We start from the raw sequence: 16,440 nt of genomic DNA on the forward strand, positions 1-16,440 counted from the left end.
TTCCCCTTTATAAAGGAGCTGAGGCATATCCCTCTATCTCCACGCTCGCACATCTCGCACCCTGAGTTCCAACACCCAAAGCTCGAGCCTAAGCACCCCGGATCTTCGATCATGTCCGGATCCGACCATCAAGGCCGATGAATGTCTTCCTCTGTCATAGAGGAGGATATTGCGAAGCTCAGGGAGGCTAGGTATTTGACCGTCGATGTCAAGCACAGGCTTCCTGCTCCCGAACAGGTCATCCCCACTCCTGAGACCAATGAGAGCATCATATTTGTCTCCCACTTCCTCCGGGGCCTCGGTCTTACTCTTGACCCCTTCGTGAGGGGGCTCATGTTCTACTACGGGCTAGATTTCTATCCTCCATGTCTCGTCGTTTATCTTTGTGTGTGAAGCCTTCCTCCACATCACCCCCCACTTCGGCTTATGGCTCAAGACTTTCAATGTGAAGCCGAAAATGATTGAGGGGCGACACGCAGAGTGCGGAGGTGCCATAATAAGCAGGAACATCGATGCCCCGTGACCCGAAGGCTCCTTCCTGGAGGTATTTGATTTATGGCAACGGAGGTGGTTCTATGTCACAACTCCTCGAGGCTCAAAGTGGGCGGCCGCGCCCGCCTTCCGCTTGGGCCCTCCACCTCAACTGGCATTGTGGGCCAATGTGGGACTAAACTGGGGGCCTGCGAACGATGTACCGATGCTACAAAGCCGTATCCCGGAGCTCCTCGAGAGGGACATTAGTCTTGTCAAAATAATCCAGGTAATGCTAGTTCAGCGGATCCTACCATGGAAACGTCGGCCTCTCCGGATGTGAGAATTCAATCCAGAAGGTCCACGAACCATTCAGAATTTCTTCCGCATGACGCCCGAAGGGATGTATAAGTTGTTCTTCGGACCACGAATAAAGTGTCACCGGAACACCGAGGATGCGGGCCTAAGCTGCAATCGCCCAGATACCCAAGTAAGTAACCCTATAACCGAACACTTTGATTATATTTGTCATAGCATTGTTCTGAATATTGTCCGCAACCAGACTTGGCTTAGTAAGGCGGAGAGGATCAGGTGTCTGGCCCCGCTTCCCGAAGGCTCGCCCGGTCCGGCAATGGCCAGGATTCTTAAACAAACACTAAGTCAAGTGACATCGGAGAAAGCTGAAGGGAAGAGTGGGGAGGCCGAGAGTGGGCCTCACACATTACGCATCCGAACCGGGGGAATTAACGTCTCCACGGAGGAAGAGAATCGGGGGGCGAATCTGAGGTTTCCTCCCCCCGTGGGAAGAAGAGGGCCGCCTCCGAAGATTTGGAGACGGGGGCGCCTAAACAAGGGAAGAGAACTTCACCAATAGGCCCTGCCCCGAAGGGTGTCCTCACCGCATAGTGGCCGCAAATGGGCCAGCCCTCCACCGAGCTGTAAGTTTAATTAAACAAGGAGCTTATTGCTCTTTCCTCTGAAAGTAATAACCAGGACCTGTTTTTTGTAGTCCGGTCAGCAGTTCATCTCAACAGGGCTCATCCTTGGGGGATCTTCTTCCGGAGATCATGGAGAGTGAAACTCCACCTGCCTCTCCGTCCCGTGAAGCGGACGACCCTGAGGTATCGTCACGAAGGAGTCCAGATCCCATGGGGCCGGAAGCTAACACTTCGGCCGCCCCGAGCCCAGCGCGTTCGGCTCCCTTGGCGGACAATGAAAAGGGTCCGGGAGAGTCTGGTGTTCGGCCGAACACGCTGACGGGCCTCCTGGAGTCAGCTGCTCTCTTGGAGGATCATCGTACACTAATGGATACGGTGTTGGAGAATATCTCCTCCACCACAAGAAGTTTAAACGAAGCTTTTAGGAGCCTGCTCAAAGGCTTTGAGGTAGGCTGCAAAAATACGCAACTTTTAGTTGTACCGCACGCGATACATGCGCTCTGTATAGATAGTAGCCCCTGAGACTATGGATGCTAGCCCATGGCGGCAAACGGAGGATCACACTCCCAGATAGTGATTGCACTTGTATTGATGTGCAGGTTGCTTAGGGTTCGGCAATAGATCAGGCCGCTGAATGCGCCGAATTGAGGCGGCAAATTGACGTGGTGGAGGCCGACGTCACGCTTGTGAACAAGCGATTCGAGGAGTCGCAGAGTATGCTTTCCTATATCCACGTCTATTTTGGGAAATTGCAAGAAGGTTTGTAATATTAATGTGATGTGATGTAGTTGCAGGCGAAGCTGCTGCCGTTGAGGCCCTGAGGGTGGAGCCTACCCTAGCCAAGGAACAAGCCCGGGTTAGCAATGCGGCTGCTCTAAAGGCAGCCGAACAGGCCGCTCATCTCCGAAGCGAAGAAAAGATAGCCAAGATGGCTGTGGAGCTGAGGGACGCCGCCGGCCGGTATGAGCTTCTCGAGAAAGAGAATCAAGCGAAGGCGGCTGACCTAAATAAGGCGTTGGACTCGGCTTAAAGAGACGCGCTCTCAGATTAGAGACGCGTGGGAGGAACTTCGACAAGCCGGGGAGATTGCGGTTGGAAATCCTTATTTGTTGCGGATGAAGTTTTTAGATCCAAAGTATGCTCCATTGGATAAACTATGGAGTGCCGCAGATGAGTATGCGGACTTGGCAAAGAGTGTGGCTGATGCAACCAAGTTGTTCAAGGACCATGAAGATAATAAAATAGAAAGATTGTTTTGGTCGCAGTTTAATGCCCCAGCGTGCTCCTTACCCTTGAGTGAGAAGATGGCCGCTATAGCCGAGCTCCATAGGTTGTCCGGCCTTGCAATGAGGTCTGTGATAGACCATCTATGGCCAAAGGGGCCGAAGCCGGACAGTTACTTGGTTTGGTGCAACAATTATTTGGCGCCAGAGCGCAGATCGATCCCGTGAAGAGATCGGCGTGCATAGAGGGTGCGCGGATGGCTCTTGCCCGTGTGAAAACATACTGGGCGGATATGGAGGCCACCAGCATTGCAACCCTCGGTCCAGCAGGAAGCCAGAACCCAGCCGAGCACTATTTTGAGCAGGTCATAGAAGGTGCCCGTAGAATAGAGGCATAGTGCTCAAAGAATGTCATGTTTGAGTGACGATTCTATTAAGTGTAAACAATTATGTGTTTAATTATAGAGGCTGTTTTTTATACTTTTTGCCTGAAAGTATTATAATGTCTCATGTGCGGCTGTTTATGTATGCATATAACGTGAAAGTTAGCAGTCGTTGGCTTCGGCCCCCACGCACATAATGTTGGGGTGTTTGAGAAAATACGCGTGAACACACTTGATCCAACGTCTTGGTCCGTTAAGGAGGTGATCGCACGTCAAACCGGGCAACCGGACTATATAGCTGTAACATTTTTCACTTAGCCATAGGAGTTTGAAAGGTGGGGCTACTATGTAGCCCCTAGTACTTCCACGAGCGTCTGGATATGGTGCGCGTACTTGACCGGTAGACCGGTCCTTCTTTAATGCGGAGGAATCCTATACATTCCGATGAGTCCTCGAGTGGTTGACCAGTCTGTCGTTGTATCATGACAGTCAGTTTTCGGCTTTCTCTACTGAGGTGCTCATCCAGAATAACCAGGGCACAATCGCAATAGTTCTCCTTTGGCTGCCTTAGCCGATAGAACGGAACGTAAGGCAGCAAACCCAGGAGCCAGGCTAACCCAACATTTGACCAAAGACATGATTCGGAGCTGATGCATATAAGGCCAAACTCATGACGCCGAACACTCCCGAAGGTATTCGGACTTTATAACATATATTGGGCTGAATAACGCCCTTGACCTTGTAGTTCCAGGTACGTGCATTAATCTGTCGTGGCAAAAAGCCTATAACGCCAGTATCCCTTATAGGTTTCTAAAATACCGGTGGGATGTCGAGCAACAAGAGACAGTAAAGAAGGTTTACGCAGGGGCTTAATCTAACGAGAAACCTGTGGGCGGGGCCCTGCTGCATGTCTGCGCCTGTGTCTCCATTGTGCCGTATCCTGGAAGGGTGTCGCACTGGTAGTGTCGGTAGGAACGAGAGAAAAAAGCGTTCGAAAAGTTAGTTATACTCGAGGAATGTTTGAGATCCGGCCTATTAATGAGGCAAGCCGAATTGTGGGCTTTTATTACATGTTTGCAGCCCCTCGTATTATTTATGGGGACACATGTACAACACCTAGCTCAGGTTTATCCGAGCCATTGTGAAAAATGGTGTACTGGACTCGTCTAACCGTGTCTGTGGTCTTGACGACCGGGCGTGCATTCCGATGGAAGAGGCCGCCTAGAGTCCGGCAGCGGGAACTGCCGCATACTGCTCTGTGTTTCCGCTAACCGTGATGACGCCTCGTGGATCGGACATCTTGAGTTTAAGGCAGGCGTAGTTCGGTATTGCGTTAAAGCAAGCGAAGGTCGTTCTTCCAAGCAATGCATTATAATCACTGCTGAAAGGGGCGATGTTGAAGAGTAGGTTCTCGCTTCTGAAGTTGTCGGGAGAACCGAATGTCACTTCTAATACGAGGGAGCCCCAGCAGTGGGCTACCATGCCTGGAATCACTCCATTAAAGGTGGCGTTATTTTGACTTATTCTGGATGGGTCTACCCCCATCTTGCGGATGGTGTCTTGATCTATCAGATTAAGACTGCTGCCACCGTCCATTAGGACGCGAGTAAGATGGTATCCATCAATTATCAGGTCGAGCACCAATACAGCCGATCCTCCGTGCCGGATACTGGTCAGGTAGTCCCTATGATCAAAAGTGATCGAGCAGGTTGCCTAGGGATTGAATTGGGGGGCTACGAACTCTATGTGAGTTACGTGTACCATGTTTACCATTTTGATTTCCGGTGGGAATTTTTTCTGGCCCCCGGTGTTCGGCTGGCAAGGTTCGCCCTCATCTTTGCTTGGTGTCTTGCTTCCCTTGTGTTCGGCGTTTAGTTTGCCAGCCTACTTGAAGACCGAACATTCTCTGTGGGTATGATTTGCAGGTTTTTCAGAGGTGCCATGGATTTTGCACAATCTGTCTAGGAATTTGTTCAGGCCCGATGGCCCCTCTTTACTGCCTTTGAATGGCTTCTTCCCTTGTACGGGTCGAGGGCCCCTGAATCCGGTGTTGACCGCTGTGTTGTCCGGACTATCGCCACTCCGACGCTTGTACTTAGTGCGCCGTGGCTTCCCGTTGCAGTCTCGAATTTCGGATGTACCCGGGTCGCTGGTGCCTCTACGGGCCAACCATCTGTCCTCGCCCGCACAAAATTGGGTCATGAGGCTTGTTAAGGCTGTCATCGTTCTCGGCTTTTCTTGGCCGAGGTGTCTGGCAAGCCACTCGTCTCGGATACTGTGTTTGAAGGCCGCTAAGGCTTCGGCATCAGGACAGTCAACAATTTGATTTTTCTTAGTGAGGAATCTTTTACAAAGCTTGCGGGCTGACTCTCCGGGCTGCTGTATTATGTGACTTAAATCGTCCGTGTCTGGAGGCCAGACATAGGTTCCTTGAAAGTTGGCCCTGAATGCGTCCTCAAGTTCCTCCCAACTTCCAGTTGAGTTTTCGGGGAGGCTTTTCAGCCAATGACAAGCTGGTCCTTTTAACTTGAGGGGGGGTATTTGATGGCGTGGAGGTCATCCCCACGAGCCATGTGTATGTGAAGGATAAAATCATCGATCCCGACCCCAGGGTCCGTCATTCCATCGTATGACTCTATATTCACGGGTTTGAATCCCTGTGGAAATTCATGATCCAGCACCTCATCGGTGAAGCACAGGGGGTGCACAGCCCCTCTGTATCTAGCCGTGTCGCAGCGTGCTGTCGGTTGTTGTTTCTCCCGGTGTTGATTTCGGACTGGTATTTCATCAGTATGATCATTGTGGTGACCACAATCCCGCGTCGGAGCACGTCCTCTAGACCCGTAGATGGATCTGGCCGCATTGGCCTTTTTGTCCAGGAGATCTCGTAAATCGTGTGCAGTATCGGTGGCTGCTCTACCGCGGCCGTGAGGTGGTTGGTCTGGCCTAGTGGCCTTATTGTGTTTTGGCGTAATGGGCGTTGCGGCTTCGTCGTCGAATTCGGGTAGCAGTTTGCGCTTTGGGTAGCTCTTCGTGTGGCGATCGTCGCCACATTTTCCTTCGGTGTCCAGCACCATATTCCATCTTCGGTTGAGCGTATCCTGCACGGTTTTAAGCCTTTGCTTCTGCTTCTTCAAGCTCCTCGCCGTGGCCAGGAGCTTTCTGCGGAGGTTATCTTGTTCCAAACGCTTTTCTCGGATGATGAATGCATCGTCAACCGGACTGTCCTCCTCTTTGGAGGTAGTGTGATGAGTTCGGCCTTCTAGATCGCTGTGATTTGGTGTCTGCTCCGGGCTGTGTTCGACGTGACCTGGCTTGTCCTGCTCCATCGCTGGGTCCCTATGGTCATTGTTGCCTTTGGAGTCAACCGGAGTGTCATCATGTTTTGTGTTTTTATTGCTATTTTTACTGTGACTGGACTTAGAGAGGCGCCTGCGCCGTCGTTTTTGCTTTTGTCCGGGGGGTTCATCCTCCGTTGTGTCCTTTTTGTCACCATTGTCTTCTTTAGGCGTATCCACCATGTAGACGTCGTATGATGAAGTGGCAGTCCAGTGCCCTGTGGGCGGTGGTTCCAGGTCCTCCCCTACATCGACGTCCATACCATCGATGTTGTCGGAGTCAACGTCAAGCATGTCTGTTAGGTCATCGACAGTGGCTATAAATTGGGTGGTGGATGGGTTGCGATTCTCCTCATCCTCTGAATCCCACACGGGCTGGATACAGTCCGGCCAAGAGTCTCCTGGTAAAGAGAGAGATTTTAACGAATTTAGCACATCACCGAAGGGGGAGTGCTAGAAGGTATCCACGGCGGTGGATTCCATTATTAGAGCCCAATCGGACTCGATGGGTCCGGATGCACGCGGTTCGTAGCCCATGCCCGAACACAGGTCCGGGGCCTCGGAGATACAGATTTCCCTGGGAGAGGAGTCTGTGTTCGGCCCTAACGCCAATGGGTGTGCGCCTTCCGGGGCGGAGTCCATCCACCCGTCCTCGGGAGGCACAATTTGCTCTGGACCAAAGTCCGGAGCGGTAGCAAGTGCGATATTCCAAATACTGTCCGACGGCAGATCTAAGCCATGCGTGTGGCGATCGTTCGGCGCTCCTGACATGGGCTCGAATCCGTCGAAGATCAAATCTCAGCGGATATCGGTAGTGTAGTTTAGGTTCCCGAACCTGACCTGACGGCCAGGGGCATAGCTATCGATCTGCTCTAGATGGCCAAGCGAGTTGGCCCGTAGTGCGAAGCCATCGAACACAAAAATCTGTCCGGGGAGAAACGTCTCACCCTGGACGGAGTTGTTGAAGGTTGGAGAAGCCATCGAGCCTTATGGTGACGACACAGAGGAACTCTCAATGAAAGCACCAATGTCGGTGTCAAAACCGGCAGATCTCGGGTAGGGGGTCCCGAACTGTGCGTCTAAGGCTAATGGTAACAGGAGGCTGGGGACACGATGTTTACCCAGGTTCAGGACCTCTCGATGGAGGTAATACCCTACTTCCTGCTTGATTGATCTTGATGATATGAGTATTACAAGAGTTGATCTACCACGAGATCAGAGAGGCTAAACCCTAGAAGCTAGCCTATGGTATGATTGTTGTTCTCCTATGGACTAAACCCTCCGGTTTATATAGACACCGGAGGGGGCTAGGTTACACAGAGTCAGTTTACAGATGAGGATATCTACATCCGAATCACCAAGCTTGCCTTCCACGCCAAGGAGAGTCCCATCCGGACATGGGACAAGGTCTTCTATCTTGTATCTTCATAGTCCAACAGTCAGGCCAAAGTATATAGTCAGGCTGTCCGGATACCCCCTTATCCAGTACTCCCTCAGGCCCCTCCGGCGTCCACCGACCTACTTCTTCCTCCTATATATACCCATGTACCCCGAAAACATCATAAGCGACCCCGAAAACCTAATTCCACCGCCGTAACATTCTGTATCTGCGAGATCCCATCTTGGAGCCTTCGCCGGCGCTCCGCCGGATGGGGAATCAATCATGGAGGGCCTCTACATCATCTCCAAGGCCTCTCCGATGAGTTGTGAGTAGTTTACCACAGACCTTCGGGTCCATAGTTATTAGCTAGATGGCTTCTTCTCTCTCTTTGAATTTCAATACAAAGTTCTCCTTGATCTGCTTGGAGATCTATTCGATGTAACTCTTTTTGCGGTGTGTTTGTCAAGATCCAATGAATTGTAGGTTTATGATCAAGTTTATCTATGAGAAATATTTGAATCTCCTCTGAATTCTTTTATGTGTGATTAAGTTATCTTTGCAAGTCTCTTTGAATTATCAGTTTTGTTTGGCCTACTAGATTGATCTTTCTTGCAATGGGAGAAGTGCTTAGCTTTGGGTTCAATCTTGCGGTGTCCTTTCCCAGTGACAGCAGGGGCAGCAAGGCACGTATTGTATTGTTGCCATCGAGGATAAAAAGATGGGGTTTATATCATATTGCATGAGTTTATCCCTCTACATCATGTCATCTTTCTTAATGCATTACTCTGTTCTTCATGAACTTAATACTCTAGATGCATGCTGGATAGCGATCGATGTGTGGAGTAATAGTAGTAGATGCAGGCAGGAGTCGGTCTACTTGTCACGGACGTGATGCCTATATACATGATCATGCCTAGATAATCTCATAACTATGCGCTTTTCTATCAATTGCTCGACAGTAATTTGTTCACCCACCATAATACTTATGCTATCTTGAGAGAAGCCACTAGTGAAACCTATGGCCTCGGGGTCTATCTTTTATCATATAAGCTTTCAATCTACTTTTATTTGCATCTTTACTTTTCCAATCTATATCATAAAATACCAAAAATATATTTATCTTATCATATTATCTCTATCAGATCTCACTTTCGCAAGTGGCCTTGAAGGGATTGACAACCCCTTTATTGCGTTGGTTGCGAGTTCTTGTTAGTTTGTGTAGGTGTGTGGGACTTTTGAGGTGCCTCCTACTGGATTGATACCTTGGTTCTAAAAAACTAAGGGAATTACTTACGCTACTCTGCTGCATCACAATTTCCTCTTCAAGGAAAACCAACGCAAGCTCAAGACGTAGAAAGAAGGATTTCTGGCACCGTTGTCGGGGAGGTCTTCGCTCAAGTCAAGACATACCAAGTACCCATCACAAACTCATCTCCCTCGCACTTACATTATTTTCCATTTGCCTCTTGTTTTCCTCTCCCCCACTTCACCCTTGCCGTTTTATTTGCCCTCTCTTTCCCAATCTCCTCTCTCTTTTGCTTGCCTTTTTGTTTGCTTGTGTGTTGGATTGCTTGTCGCGATGGTGCAAGATAATACCAAATTGTGTGACTTTTCCAATACCAATAATAATGATTTCCTTAGTACTCTGATTGCTCCTCTTAATGATGATGAGTCTTGTCAAATCAATGCTGCTTTGCTGAATCTTGTTATGAAAGATCAATTCTCCGGCCTTCCTAGTGAAGATGCCGCTACCCATCTAAACAACTATTTTGATTTGTGTGAGATGCAAAATAAGAAAGACATGGATAACGATATTGTTAAATTGAAGTTATTTCCGTTTTCACTTAGAGATCGTGCTAAAGTTTGGTTTTCGTCTTTGCCTAATAATAGTATTGATTCATGGAATAAGTGCAAAGATGCTTTCATCTCTAAGTATTTTCCTCCCGCTATGATCATCTCTATTAGGAAAGATATTATGAATTTTAAACAACTTGATCATGAGCATGTTTCCCAATCTTGGGAAAGAATGAAATTGATGATTCACAATTGCCCTACTCATGGTTTGAATTTATGGATGATCATACAAAAAATTTATGCCGGCTTGAATTTTGCTTCTAGAATTCTTTTAGATTCGGCCGCGGGAGGCACGTTTATGGAAATCACCTTAGGAGAAGATACTAAACTCCTTGATAATATTATGGCTAATTATTCTCAATGGCACACCGAAAGATCTACTAGTAAAAAAGTGCATGCTATAGAAGAAATTAATGTTTTGAGTGGAAAGATGGATGAACTTATGAAATTGTTTGCTACTAAGAGTGCTCCTATTGATCCCAATGATATGCCTTTGTCTACTTTGTTTGAGAATAATAATGAATCTATGGATGTGAGCTTTGTTGGTAGGAATAATTTTGGTAACAATGCTTATAGAGGAAACTTTAATCCTAGACCGTTCCCTAGTAATTCCTCTAATAATTATGGAAATTCCTACAATAATTCTTATGGTAATATTAATAAGATTCCCTCTGATTTTTAGAATAGTGTTAAAGAATTTATGATCTCTCAAAAGAATTTTAATGCCTTGCTTGAAGAAAAATTTCTTAAAGTTGATGATTTGGCTAGGAACATTGATATACTTTCGCTTGATGTTGACTCTTTGAAACTTAGATCTACTTCTCCTAAGCATGATATCAATGAGTCTCTCAAAGCAATGAGAGTGTCCATTGATGAGTGCAATGAAAGAACCGCTAGATTGTGTGCTAAGAAAGATTCCTTTGTAAAGGCGCGTTCTTCTAGTTTCCATGAAAATAATGATGAAGATCTAAAAGTTATTGATGTGTCCCCTATTAAATCTTTTTTTCAATATGAATCTTAATAATGATGGGACTAGAGATGAGTCAACTTTAGTTAAAAGGCGTCCCAATGATTCGGAGTTCTTAGATCTTGATGCTAAATTTGGTAAAAGTGGGATTGGAGAGGTCAAGACTTTAAATAGCATTGAAACCACTATCTTGGATTTCAAGGAATTTAATTATGATAATTGTTCTTTAGAATATTGTATTTCCTTGTTGCAATCTGGTTTGAATTCTCCTCATGCTTATAGTCAAAATAAAGCCTTTACCAAAGATATTGTTGATGCCTTGATGCAATCTTATGATGAAAAACTTAATTTGGAAGTTTCTATACCTAGAAAACTTTATGATGAGTGGGAACCTACTATAAAAATTAAAATTAAAGATCATGAGTGTTATGCTTTATGTGATTTGGGTGCTAATGTTTCCACAATTCCGAAAACTTTATGTGATATTCTAGGTTTCCATGATCTTGATGATTGCTCTTTAAATTTGCACCTTGCGGATTCCACCATTAAAAAGCCTATGGGAAGGATCAATGATGTTCTTATTGTTGCAAATAGAAACTATGTGCCCGTAGATTCTATTGTTCTTGACATAGATTGCAATCTTTCTTGTCCTATTATTCTTGGTAGACCTTTCCTTAGAATGATTGGTGCAATTATTGATATGAAGGAAGGGAATATTATATTTCAATTTCCATTAAGGAAAGGCATAGAGCACTTTCCAGGAAAGAAAGTCAAATTACCTTACGAATCTATCATGCGAGCTACTTATTAATTGAGTGCTAAAGATGGCACTACTTAGATCTATCCTCGCGTTTATGCCTAGCTAGGGGCGTTAAACGATTGCGCTAGTTGGGAGGCAACCCAATTTTATTTTAGTTTTTTTGTTTTTGCTTCTGTTTAGTAATAAATTTTGCATCTACCTTCTGTTTAGATGTGTTTTTATGTTCTAATTAGTGTTTGTGCCAAGTAGAACCTATAGGATAACCTACGGTGATAGTTAATTTGATTCTGCTGAAAAACAGAAACTTTGCGCGCACGAAAATAATTTTAGTAATTCACAGAAACGTGTTTTTGCATTGATTCTTTTTTATGTAGATCAATAGACAAATTTCCCAGGACTTCCTATTTTAGTATGATTTTTAGAGTTTCATAAGTATTCGAGAGGTACAGATTGCTACACACTATTCTGTTTTTGACAGATTCTGTTTTTCGTGTGTTGTTTGCTTATTTTGATGCATCTATGGATAGTATGTAGGGGTATGAACCATAGAGAAGTTGGAATACAGTAGGTTTAACACTAATATAAATAAATAATGAGTTCATTACAGTACCTTATGTGGTGGTTTTTCTTTCTTGCACTAACGGAGCTTATGAGATTTCCCCTTGAGTTTTGTGTTGTGAAGTTTTCAAGTTTTGGGTAAAGATTTGATGGACTATGGAATAAGGAGTGGCAAGAGCCTAAGCTTGAGGATGCCCATGGCACCCAAGATATTCAAGGATAACCAAAAGCCTAAGCTTGGGGATGCCCCGGAAGGCATCCCCTCTTTCGTCTTTGTCTATCGGTAACTTTACTTGGAGCTATATTTTTATTCGCCACATGATATGTGTTTTGCTTGGAGCGTCTTGTATGATATTAGTCTTTGCTTTTTATTTTACCACAATTATCCTTGATATACACACCTTTTGGGAGATGCCCACTTGATTATAATTTATTAGAATACGCTATGTGCTTCACTTATATCTTTTGAGCTACATAGTTTTGCTCTAGTACTTCACTTAAATCTTTTAGAGCATGGCGGTGAATTGATTTTGAAGAAATTGTTGATCTATCATGCTTCACTTATATTATTTTGAGAGTCTCTTAGAACAGCATGGTATTTGCTATGGTTATAAAATTGGTCCTAGAATGATGGGCATCCAAGTTGGGTATAATAAAAACTATCATAGAAAGTGAATTGGATGCTATGATCAATTTGATACTTGATAATTGTTTTGAGATATAAAGGTGGTAATATTAGAGTCATGCTAGTTGGGTGATTATGAATTTAAAGAATACTTGTGTTGAAGTTTGTGATTCTCATAGCATGCACATATGGTGAACCGCTTTGTGATGAAGTTGGAGCACAATTTCATTTATTGATTGTCTTCCTTATGAGTGGCGGTCGGGGACGGGCGATGGTATTTTCCTACCAATCTATCCCCCTAGGAGCATGCGCGTAGTAATTTGTTTTCAATGGCTTGTAGATTTTTGCAATAAGTATATGAGTTCTTTATGACTAACGTTGAGTCCATGGATTATACATACTCTCACCTTCCACCATTGCTAGCCTCTCTTGTGCCGCACAACTTCCACCGGTACCATACACCCACCTTACACCTTCCTCAAAATAGCCACCATACCTACCTATTATGGCATTTCCATAGCCATTCCGTGATATATTGCCATGCAACTTTCCACTGTTCCGTTTATATGACACGCATCATCATTGTCATATTGCTCTTTCCATGATCATTTAGTTGACATTGTATTTGTGGCAAGGCCACCTTCATAATTTTCATACATGTCACTCTTGATTCATTGCATATCCCGGTACACCGTCGAAGGCATTCATATAGAGTCATATTTTGTTTTAAGTATTGAGTTATAATCTTGAGCTGTAAGTAAATAAAAGTGTGATGATCTTCATTATTAGAGCATTGTCCCAGTGAGGAAAGGATGATTGAGACTATGATTCCCGCATAAGTCGGGATGAGACTTCGAACTTTAAAAAAAGAGGCCAAAGAGCCCACCAAAGAAAAAAAGGAAAAAAAGAAAGGCCAAAAGAAAGAAAAAAGGAAAAGCCCAAAAAAAAGAAAAGAAAAAAATGAAATGAGAGAAAAAGAGAGAAGGGGCAATGTTACTATCCTTTTTACCACATTTGTGCTTCAAAGTAGCACCATGATCTTCATGATAGAGAGTCTCCTATGTTGTCACTTTCATATACTAGTGGGAATTTTCATTATAGAACTTGGCTTGTATATTCCAATGATGGGCTTCCTCAAAATGCCCTAGGTCTTCGTGAGCAAGCGAGTTGGATGCACACCCACTTAGTTTATTTTGTTGAGCTTTCATACATTTATAGCTCTACTGCATCTGTTTCATGGCAATCCCTACTCACTCACATTGATATCTATTAATAGGCATCTCCATAGCCCGTTGATACGCCTAGTTGATGTGAGACTATCTTCTTCTTTCTGTCTTCTCCACAACCACCATTCTATTCCACATATAGTGCTATGTCCATGGCTCACGCTCATGTATTGCGTGAAAGTTGAAAAAGTTTGAGATTACTAAAGTATGAAACAATTGCTTGGCTTGTCATCGGGGTTGTGCATGATTAAATACTTTGTGTGATGAAGATAGAGCAACAGCCAGACTATATGATTTTGTAGGGATAACTTTCTTTAGCCATGTTATTTTGAGAAGACATGATTGCTTTGATTAGCGTACTTGAAGTATTACTATTTCTTATGTCAATATGAACTTTTATTTTGAATCATTTGGATCTGAACATTCATGCCACAATAAAGAAAATTACATTGAGAATTATGCTAGGTAGAATTCCACATCAAAAATTCAGTTTTTATCATTTACCTACTCGAGGATGAGCAGGAATTAAGCTTGGGGATGCTTGATACGTCTCCAATATATCTATAATTTTTTATTGTTCCATGCTATTATATTACCCGTTCTGGATGTTTATGGGCTTTACTTTACACTTTTATATCATTTTTGGGACTAACCTACTAACCGGAGGCCCAACCCGAATTGCTATTTTTTTTGCCTATTTCAGTGTTTCGAAGAAAAGGAATATCAAACGGAGTCCAAATGGAATGAAACCTTCGGGAGCGATCTTTTTGGAACAAACGTGATCCAGAGGACTTGGAGTGGAAGTCAAGAAACAAACGAGGTGGCCACGAGGGTACCTAACGTGCCCCCTACAGGTGGGCGCGCCCCCCACCCTCGTGGGCCCCTCGGGTGTCCACCGACCTACTTCTTCCTCCTATATATACCCATGTACCCCAAAAACATCAGAAGCAGCCACGAAAACCTAATTCCACCACCGTAACCTTCTGTATCCGTGAGATCCCATCTTGGAGCATTCGCCGGCGCTCCGCCGGAGGGGGAATCGATCATGGAGGACCTCTACTTCATCTCCAATGCCTCTTCGATGAGTTGTGAGTAGTTTACCACAGACCTTCGGGTCCATAGTTATTAGTTAGATGGCTTCTTCTCTCTCTTTGAATCTCAATACAAAGTTCTCCTCGATCTTCTTGGAGATCTATTCGATGTAACTCTTTTTGCGGTGTGTTTATCAAGATCCGATGAATTGTGGGTCTATGATCAAGTTTATCTATGAGAAATATTTGAATCTCCTCTGAATTCTTTTATGTGTGATTAAGTTATCTTTGCAAGTCTCTTCAAATTATCAGTTTGGTTTGGCCTACTAGATTGATCTTTCTTGCAATGGGAGAAGTGCTTAGCTTTGGGTTCAATCTTACGTTGTCCTTTCCCAGTGACAGTAGGGACAGCAAGGCACGTATTGTATTGTTGCCATCGAGGATAAAAAGATGGGGTTTATATCATATTGCATGAGTTTATCCCTCTACATCGTGTCATCTTTCTTAATCTGTTACTCTGTTCTTCATGAACTTAATACTCTAGATGCATGCTGGATAGCGGTCGATGTGTGGAGTAATAGTAGTAGATGCTGGCAGGAGTCGGTCTACTTGTCACGGACGTGATGCCTATATACATGATCATGCCTAGATAATCTCATAACTATGTGCTTTTCTATCAATTGCTCGACAGTAATTTGTTCACCCACCGTAATACTTATGCTATCTTGAGAGAAGCCACTAGTGAAACCTATGGCCCCGGGGTCTATCTTTTATCATATATGCTTTCAGTCTACTTTTATTTGCATCTTTACTTTTCCAATCTATATCATAAAATACCAAAAATATATTTATCTTATCATATTATCTCTATCAGATCTCACTTTCGCAAGTGGCCTCGAAGGGATTGACAACCCCTTTATTGCGTTGGTTGCGAGTTCTTATTTGTTTGTGTAGGTGTGTGGGACTTCTGAGGAGCCTCCTACTGGATTGATACCTTGGTTCTCAAAAACTGGGGGAAATACTTACGCTACTGTGCTGCATCACCCTTTCCTCTTCAAGGAAAACCAACGCAAGCTCAAGGCGTAGCACGGCCCACCCTGGGATTTTGGGCTATCCCAGGCCCCAATTCCCCTCTGTTCTGTTGCGTGCTTACGATCTCTACTCGCCCCCAGCCGCCTGCCTCGCCGGTGACTTGCCGTCCCTGAATGGCATGACTCTAGGAGGAGACCCCGGACTAACAGGAGGTCAGGAGCTGCTCGCCCAACAGTGTCACCGCTGCCTAGGCGCGCCACCATGCCTACCTTCCCAGTCCATTCAGGGCTCAGGTGTGCAACACCCACTAAGCCAACCTGATTTATCCTGAGATACGTCCTCAACACTCAGCAGCCACTCCTCATCACCCATTTTCTAATTGATTCATTACTCATTAGGCAGGACTGTCATTAGGGTTTGTTGTGTGCTCAGTGCTACCTACACTTAATAGTTCAGATGTATTTCGGTAATCTTTAGTACCTGTAAAGTTCACAGGGTTTTCAAAATTCCGGCCCTAGGAACAGACACTAGTCATTTTGGATTGTTGGTCGTAGTGACATTGACCCAAATTACTACTGCAAGCCAGGTTTGTTGACAATTTTACTTGTCTTTCTTACTCATTCAATATAATATCCAATTATTCACGTTGATTA

The sequence above is a fragment of the Triticum aestivum genome, chromosome 3B (assembly GCF_018294505.1).
Source record: "Triticum aestivum cultivar Chinese Spring chromosome 3B, IWGSC CS RefSeq v2.1, whole genome shotgun sequence".
NCBI classification, from domain to species: Eukaryota; Viridiplantae; Streptophyta; class Magnoliopsida; order Poales; family Poaceae; genus Triticum; species Triticum aestivum.